Genomic DNA, 10,050 nt, shown 5'->3' with positions numbered 1-10,050 from the left:
TAGGTTTTCATTCTCATTGATGTATTCAAAAATTACTAATTCTTGTTAAAATGGACAGGGGTCGGTATTCCCCACCGATCTACCAAAAAAATCAAAAAAGAGAAAAATCACCCGTATGAAAGGAACACTGTGGAGGTAGAACTTCTCTTTGGAGCCTTCGTTACATGATATGATATGAGAAGATATTATCTATGGGGTCAAAACTTTTAACATAAAGGTGCGGTTTGTATAAGGCACATTGTTTTTTGGTAGATTAGTGGGAAATAGGTTCCCAGTAGGAATGCAGCTCAAAAAGTCATGTTTTGGTTTAGATTATATATATAAGTACTTAAAAATTGTAAAAATGGATGGTCGAGATAATGTGTTACACAATGGATTATTTCTAAGACTTTGAAATCTTTTATTTTTCCTATCTATACATGTTTAGGTTGACATGATCGATTGGAGGTTTTCCGGCCTCAGAACAACCATTTCTAGTAAGCTTTTGAGGTCTAACTTACTTCTACAGTATAAGGTGGACACCACTTTATATAAGCTTTTTTAGTCATAGAATTATTGAGGGATAAAAAAAACCGGATTTATTTTTTTAATTTTCATGTCATTTAGGTACCTCATTTTAAAATATTGTTAAATATGTCTAAATAAACTCATCATTCGGTTTGGGTCTCTTGATGAAACAGTTGGGGTCTCTTAATGAAACTGAATGCTCTTGCTTGTTCAAGACTCCTTAGATATCCTTGAGAATATTTTTAGGATATGCTTGAGTAAAATAAAAATTAAAAATCAATCCTCTAGCGTCAATTGTGATAGTTTAACCCCCTTGAATAATTTTATATGATTTTGCAAGAGGTGACCCCTTGAATGATATTTTTTTATGATTATACTCCTCGTCGTTTTAAAACTTATGTAATGTGTATTGAAGTGAGAGTAAGATGGCTGCTTGTGTGTCGTTGTTTCATGGAAGGTGACAAACGAAGCTTCCTCAACACTCAAGAGGTGGCAACAGACCCGACGCAGGGCTCGATCTAATCTAAATCTGGGTATAGGTTCAAAAATTAAATCCGGCGGGTTAGGTCTGAGTTCAAATCTTCGACCCATACATTATTTGGATATATGAATCAGGTCTAGATCCCAATCCGGTTGAGTCTAGGTCCAAGTCTTGGTACGTGTCACGCCCCAGGAATTTGCAATACTGATATTCCTGAGATGTGACAGTCAAAACATATATACATCTCTTGATAGGACAAATTTACAGTGGCGAATTATAACAAAGTAACAAAAGAAAGTTTAAGCACAACTACAATATCTTCCAGAGTTGATCCTGACGAGCACTCAAAATAAAACCGCAGTTATCCTGAAAAAAATATTTACCATAATTTGATGAGTTTGGCTACTCAGTAAGTGATCATCATAATCCTAAAAATAATCATAGTTGAAAGATATCAATATTTTAAAAAAGGAGATCTATTAACATAAATGCATTAACAATTTCACTTTAAAAAATGTATAATTAAGTATAATCCGAATAATTGAAAATGCATATAACATTTTAATGGCAGTGTATAATTCAAAGGATTTCACAAATTACCCTACTGGCTTCCCAAGTAGGTCACCTATATACCCCATCAGCGTTCTGCTGGGTCCACTTAATCCCTATCGACGTCCCAGATAGGTCAACTTAATCCCTGCAGGTCCACTTATACCTCATCGGAGTACCGGATGAATCCACTTAATCCCTACCGACGTACTGGATAGGTCTATTTATACCTCACTGACGAATCAGATGAGTCCACTTGCAAACTTAAAGTATTTCTAAATTTCTTTAAACATTCGACAATAGCAATATCATGTACTCAACATATCACTGAAATTATTAATATGAATTTCACTGAAACCATTAATAACAGTCACTGTCAATAACATTTCAAAAATAACCAGTCAAATATTTTGGGCTCAGATTTAGAAAGGTAGCAGTTCGTAAAGACATTATAACATAATTGTCAATCTAATATGTATAGAAAAACTCTTATAGAAATTCAAGAATATGGAATTATCACAATTTATGGGATGTCAATTCGCAAATAAACATTTCACAGACAATGCTATAATCAATTGCAAAACTATCAGTTTTCAAATAATAAGACAGTCATTTGCACATGAAATTTACAATGTCTAAATCTTCAAAAACAGTAGAAAGAAATATCACAATTTTACTAAAAGCAGAAATATCACATTTATTTCTAATAATTTTACAGTATCTAAATTTTTTTAACAATATACAAGAAAAATAAATAAATATATTTCTAAGAATTTACAACATTTAAAATTTCTAACATAGATAAAATATCACAGTTTTATTAAAAAGATTATTTTTCAAAATAATAAAGTCGCTTGCGCATAAAATTTATCGCGCCTAAAATTCATGATAATAAGCAGAAGTACTTATTTTATTTCATTTTTTAAAAAGAACGGATTATTTTTCAAGATAATGAAGTCACTTTCCTAAAATATTTGAGAGGGAGCTTCCGATAAAAAAAATTCGGCTAAAGAAAGAAAGAGCTCATTGCGTTTCGACTAGAGAGAGAAATATCTCGAAAATTTTCTAAGGTGGAAGTCCTCGTCTCTCTTATTTAAATTCTTAAGATATTTTATTATATTGTTTTATTAAGTTACACCTCATACATGACGTGTAACAATTATATTACACATGAAATGTTTAAAGCCCACGTCCACTAAAGGACATGGTAATGAAAGGAAAAAAGTTAATAAAGTAGTAATGGTCCCTAAGGACCATAATACTTATATGGACCATCACACTATAAGAATTATATATATATATATATATATATATAATTTTTTTTAAAGTTTAGGATTGTTACATTTTCCCCCCCTTAAAGAAATTTAGTCATTTAAATTTGTGTAGCTGATTACTGAAAAAGATAGGGATATTTTTCTTTGATATCGTCTTCTCGTTCTCAAGTCGACTCCTCTCTTGAATGGTACTGTTATAATATACGGACCAAAGGAATCTCCTTGTTGCGCAACACTTGTACCATTTTATCCAGTATCAAAATTGGCTGCTCAATGAAGGATAGGTCCTTCCTGATCGGTAAAGGTTCATATTTCAAGATATGGGATGGGTCGGGTTGATATTTTCGTAGTGATGATAACGTGGGCTCAGCTTTCCTTTCTTGCCGAATCTCATAATGCCTTTTATTGGTGAGATTTTTAAGAAAACTTGATCACCTTCCTCAAATTCAAGATCTCTCCTTCGGCTATCGGCATAACTCTTTTGCCGAATCTGAGCTATCCTGAGCCTTTCTCGATTTAATGCTATCTTATTTGTGGTTACCTGGACAATTTCTGGCCCCAAAAGCTTTCTTTCACCAACCTCGTCCCAACAAATGGGTGACCTGCATTTCCTTCCATACAGGGCTTCATATGGTGACATCTGAATACTGGCTTGGAAGCTATTATGGTCATCCCAGCTTCCTGTAAAATCAATGACACAAGCCCTCGACATATCTTCCAAGGTTTGGATGGTCCTCTTCGATTGTCCATCAGTTTGGGGGTGCAAGGCAGTGCTAAAGGTGAGTCTCGTCCACATGGCTAACTGTAGCCTAGTCCAAAATTTAGAAGTAAACCGAGTATCCTTGTCCGATACAATATTGACCGGAACTCCATGCAACGCACTATTTCCTTAATGTATAACTGGGTCAGTCGATCCAAAGTGTACGTCATGCGAATTGGCAGAAAATGGGTAGCTTTGGCCAACTGGTCCACAATGACCCAAATGTTATCATGTCTTGAATTTGTTCTAGGCAAGTCGGAGACAAAATCCATAGAGATGTGCTCCCACTTTCACTCTGGCACGGGTAAAGGCTGCCACAACCCAACGGGCCTTTGATGCTCAGCTTTTACTTGCGGCTTGTTAGGCACTTAGACACAAATAGTGCTACCTCTTTTTTCATATTATTTCACCAAAAGGTTTTCTTCATATAGATAATGCCGCCACATTTTCAAAGCGAATACTATTGCAACCAGCTCCAAGTTATGAATACTATTGCAACCAGCTCTAAGTTATGAATTGGATATTTTTTCTCATATTCTTTCAATTGTCTGGATGCATATGCTACTATTTTCCCATATTGAATTAATACACAGCCCAAGCCTTTATGTGAAGCATCACTATAAATCACAAATCCCCCACTCCCCTCAGGAATTGTTAAAATAGGTGCTGAAGTTAATCGAACTTTTAGTTCTTGAAAACTCTCCTCACTTTCACTTGTCTACTCAAATTTCACACTTTTCTGTGTCAATCGAGTCAATAGGGTTGCGATTCGATAAAATCCTTCTACAAATTTTCTGTAATATCCTGCTAATCCCAAAAAGCTTCGAACTTCAGTCACATTACTTGGTTGTTTTCAATTAACAACGACTTCAACCTTTGAAGGATCAACTGATAGACCTTCCTTTGATATGACATGTCTTAAAAATTTCACTTATTCAAGCCAAAATTCAGATTTACTAAATTTTGCATACAATCTCTTTTCTCTTAATATTTGCAATACCATTCTTACATGCTGCTCATGTTCCTTCTGACTCTTGGAATAAATTAAAATATCATCGATGAATACTACAATAAATTTATCTAAAAAGGGCTTAAAGACCGGATTCATCAAATCCATAAATGCAGCAGGTCCATTAGTAATCCAAAAGGCATGACTAAAAAATCATAATGGCCATACCTTATTCTGAAAGCTGTCTTGGGGGCATCTTCACTTTTAATCTTAAGCTGATGGTATCCAGATTTAAGATCAATTTTTTAAAACACTTGTGATCCTTGTAATTGATTAAATAAATCATCAATTCTAGGTAATGGATACTTATTTTTCACTGTCACTTGGTTCAATTGTCTATAATTTATATACAATCTCTTGGTCTCATCTTTCTTTTTAACAAACAATACCGGAGCACCCCAAGGTGACACATTGGGCCTGATAAAACCTTTATCTAATAATTCTTCCAATTGTTGTTTAAGTTCTGTAGGTACCATTCTGTAATGTGCCTTAAAAATTGGGGCTACCCCTGGCAATAATTCAATAGAAAATTCAATTTCCCTGTCAGGCGGTAATCCTAGCAATTCTTCAGGGAAAACGACGGGAAATTCTCGGATAACTGGAGTGGTATCCAAATTTTATCTCTTCATTCCTATCTTCTTTGATATAGGCAAGAAAGCCTTGACATCCTTTTCGAAGGAGGCGATTAGCTCGAATACAGGAGATTAAATATGATGGGGAGTCTTCTTTGATACCATTGAAGTAAAATACTGGTTGATTCAGAATACTAAAGGTAACCATTTTCTTGTAACAATCAATACTTGCATGGTATGCAGAAAGCCAATCCATGCCTAAGATTACATCAAAATCTTGAATTTTTAATAGTTTTAAATCAACCAACAGTTCTTTTTTTTCTATCTTTATTACACAGGATTTGTACACTATATTGGTGTCACTTGAATTTCCCATCGGTGTGGCTACCTCTATAATGTATTCTAATTGTTTTGGTTCTACCTTTACATGGCATGCAAAGTGTGGCGACACAAATGAATGAGTAGATATAGGATCAATCAAAACATGAGCTAGTTTTTGGAAGATAATAAGAATACCTTGGATCACAAATTTTGAGGCCTGAGCGTCTTGCTTGGTGATCGCAAATACTCTTTCCTTCATCTGAGGCTTTTGAGCTATCTCTCTCTGCTTTGGAAGCTGTTAGATCTATAAGCTAGGACATTCTCTAATCTGGTGCCTCAATTTTTGACATTTAAAACAGGCTCCAGTATTCTAATAACAAAGGCTCGATCCATGCTTTTTCCCATATTTTTTACATGCTTCTATTGGGCTTTGAAATGGCAAGGGCCTTGGCTTCTTGTTTGCCCTTTCAAACTGTTGTCAATTAGATGGTGTGGGTCTAACCTGACTTTTCTGATTTTTCATCTTTTGGTAATCTTTGAAATCTTTTTCGACAATTTGGGCTCGATCCACTATTTCAGCATAAGTTCTCAATTTTAAGACTGATATTTTGCTTCTAATAGCTGGTCTGAGACCCCTTTCAAATTTTTTCACCTTTCTTACCTTATTGTTAATCATATGTGGTGCAAACCTAACCAATTCAGTAAACTTGGCCTCGTACTATGCAACTGTTCGGTTTCTTTGGATTAATTCCAGAAATTCCATTTCTTTTTAGTCTCGAATAAAATCTGGAAAATATATTTTATTAAATGCCTTTAGAAATACTTCCCAAGTCAAGGGTTTATTTTCTTTGACCAATACTCATTTTTCCATTCGCCACCGATGTTGTGCTTCTCCTTCTAACATAAAAATTGCCGAAGGCCACCTTCCTATCATCAGGACATTCCATTGCCTCGAATATTTTCTCCAATTGCATAATCCATCCATCGGCTTCCAGTGGGTTTACAGCATCCTTAGAAGAAGGTGGGTTCAATTTCTTAAAAGACGTGGTAATGAAGGAAAAAAGTTAACAAAGTGATGATGGTCCCTAAGGACCATAATAGTTATATGGACCAGCACACTATAAGAATTATTTATTTATTTATATTATATATATATATATATATATATATATATATATATAATTTCTTTTTTTTTTTTTTTCTTGTTGAAAGTTTAGGATTATTACAGTGGCACACTATATTTTCTAGTAGGGTCTGGGTTCGGGTATGGTGAATTCAGGTCCAACCAGACCTGATCCGACCCGCTGCCATCATGACACAATTCCAAGAAGTTTAAACAATAATTTATTTTAAGTTACAAACCATTTGTAAAGTTCATATAATTACACGTGGTACTTATGAATTGGTACTCCCCTTAATCAAACTTTATTTCAAAAGAAAAAGAAAACTCTTTCATCCAAATAGGAGAGATCAGGTAGACCCATGACCACGTGAGTTTTGAGTGAAAGCGAATAGCTACATGACAAATATGAACTTGCTTCCAAACACTCAAATAAGAAAAATGTTGATTTAGCTGATTCTACGTAGAAAAAGGTTGACCAGGTGAGTTTTGGATTAGGAATCAGGTTGATTTGGCCCCCTCCAAAATCTCAATCTAATTATTAAAATATTTTATTATTTTATAATAATTTTTTTAAAAAATATATTTGTATTTAAATACTATCCAAACTACTGGAACATTCCATTTGCAGAAAAAAACAGAAGAAGAAGCAAAATTACACTCTTTATACACTTAAAAGAAAAATTATCTTTGTATTGAATAGAGACTGTTCAATTTTCAAAGAGTGAGAACTTAGCATTATGGAACTAACAATCTTTTATTATTATTATTATTATTTAATTTTGAAAACAATCATCTAGTGAGTCTAGGTGATTCCAAATTCCAAATTTTCAGATTGAAAAGCATCCTCGGGAGTAAGTCTTTTGTTGAGGAAATATATAGACAGTGTGCTCCTGTGGGAGCATAGTATAGGCGCTTGAGGGAGAAATATTTTCTCGAAATCATAGATTTGAGTAAAAAGTCATTAAAAATCTACCTTCTATGCAAGTATTTCTTTTTGGACCCGGTTTCTATGTGGGCAAGCCAGCATATGTAGAAATGCCGGTCTCTTAGATGGATTTTTAAGACTTAATTCGTAACGACACCTCATCTCTAATGGAAAAAGATAGGATTAGCCCACTAGCTCATATGAACATATAAGCTCAAAGTCTCAGATCTGATGATCACGGATATCTAGTAGTATTTGAATTTTATTTTATTTTCTACAAATTCAAATCATTTGAAATTTTAAATGTGTGTTTATCAAAAATAAATAAATCTTCAAAAAATATCAAAAAAATATTTTACATAAAATAAATTAACCAAAATACCTTTGAAAAATTTTAGGGGTATTTTGATCATTTTATTTTTTACATAATTTTTTTTATATTTTTATTAGGTTCACCTTGATGAGAAGAACACATACATAAAATTTCAAGTGGTTTGGATATATATATATATATATATATATATATATATATATATATATATATATATATATATATATATATATATAAATTTAAGCACTGCCAGACATATGTGATCGTCAGATCGATCCAGGTTCAATCTGGCCCATTAGGCTCATATGTTCATATGAGCTAGTGGGCTAATCCCATATTTTCCCATCTCTAGTATGGAGATCATGAATATAAATAAATTTTTAAAATTAAAAATAATAATTCTAGTAAGAAAATATTTGGACTATTAGTTTCCATTGCTTTTAAATGGGACCCTACTGGTATCCATTTTTAAGATTGATGCTTTATACTTTCTGGACTGCATAGGTAGAAATGCGGTCTAGCTTGCATGAAACAATTTTCTTTTCTTTCTAGCACGAATAGTGCTCGAGCACATTTAATTCTTACGGGATCGGATATTATGAGGCCATTTATCTTTGGCACAAGGAGGTCATAATTGGTACTAACCATGAGATGTCAAATTGGATATCTTAAAGTATATCACAAAGTTCGAGAATTTTTTTTTTAAAAGTTTGGATCTAATAATTGACATATTTATAATATTTGAAATTTGATGAACAAAAGTGATTGTGACCTCTAACTTTAAGCCTTTACTCCTTTTAATGAAACTTGATGCTAAAAAAAAAAAAAAGTGATTATAATTTCCTTGTATTAAAAGTAAATGGTATCTTTGTATACTTTTTCTAATTCTAAATCGGCATGCTTGGGAGGATATTTTTAGTGTAAAATTTAAGATATATTTTGAAATTATGTTTAGTTTTTTTTTTATTAAAAATAATTAGATTTTAAATTCTTGAATACTTAGATTTGACTACTGGAAACTTGGATGATTTGTATTCAATATTATAACATTACTTTCTAAAGAAAAAAATTATGGGTTTGTATTTTATAAGATCATTAATCTTTCTTACAAGGAGATCACAATTACTCTTAACCATTAGTTGTCAAATTGGATGGTTTGAATTGTATTACAAAGTTCAATAAATTTTATTTTGAACTTTGAGTCTAGTTAATGACATGCTCACAACTACTCAATTTGAAATCCAAAAGATAAGAGTGATTATGACATCCTTGTGCTAAGAATAAAGAGTTGCTTTATATATTTTTTCAAAAATTATATACATGGTCAACATTATACTATACACGGGGCACCTCAAAAACTTAATAGAAGAGGTTTTTTACCCTGGAAACCTTTCAATTAATCATCTTGAATTAAAGATGAATAGATGTAGAAAAAAAAAAAGGATTTCAAGTTAATAGTGCATCTTGTAATAAAATATCTGAATTGTCTATTTTTTAGAGTTTCAAGTGTTCATAGATTTGCTCAATCTATTATTTTCAATGCTTTCAATTATATAATTAGCTATGAAAACAAATTTTCAAGTCATTACGAGGATTTCTAGGACCGAAGCAACATCTTTCGATACCATTCAGAAGTGTGTGATACTTTGATCGTTTAAGGCCACCTCTCTATATAAACCATACATTTTTTTAGAAGTTAATCACAAGTTTGAGGAGATTACATCTCAAATTTTGAGCCTAAAAATATTGTTAGAGCATGTTTGATAAATGAAGCCACGACTTTCAAAAGTTATAGCTTCCAGTTATTGTAGCACTTCCTATGATTGTTAGTTAGACGAAGCACACTACAATGTATTGAAAGCTTTGGCTTATGATGGCTTCCAAAACAACATACTTAAAATGAAAAAGCATTAAAATGGGTTCAAATAAAAAAGTAGCGACTTCCGTATTACCCCGTAATTAGCGCAGCTTCCTAAACAAACACAAAAAATTACATTTCTTCCAACCATCAAACAAACATACCCCAAGGGGGAGTAAATAGGGAGCATGCTCACACGGGATCATATAATCCTAGGAATATTTTACCTAGAGTAAGGACCACCAGAGGCTGTAAACGATATTTCCGATAAAAACAGGTGTGTTTTCCCGGACACAGAGGTAAAATCGAAATTTCGAGGGATGGTTGGGTCATACAATTG

The sequence above is a fragment of the Amborella trichopoda genome, chromosome 8 (assembly GCF_054954075.1).
Source record: "Amborella trichopoda isolate Santa Cruz 75 chromosome 8, AtrichopodaSantaCruz75HAP2 v2.0, whole genome shotgun sequence".
Classification (NCBI taxonomy): Eukaryota; Viridiplantae; Streptophyta; class Magnoliopsida; order Amborellales; family Amborellaceae; genus Amborella; species Amborella trichopoda.
Note: the sequence above shows the minus strand (reverse complement) of the source record.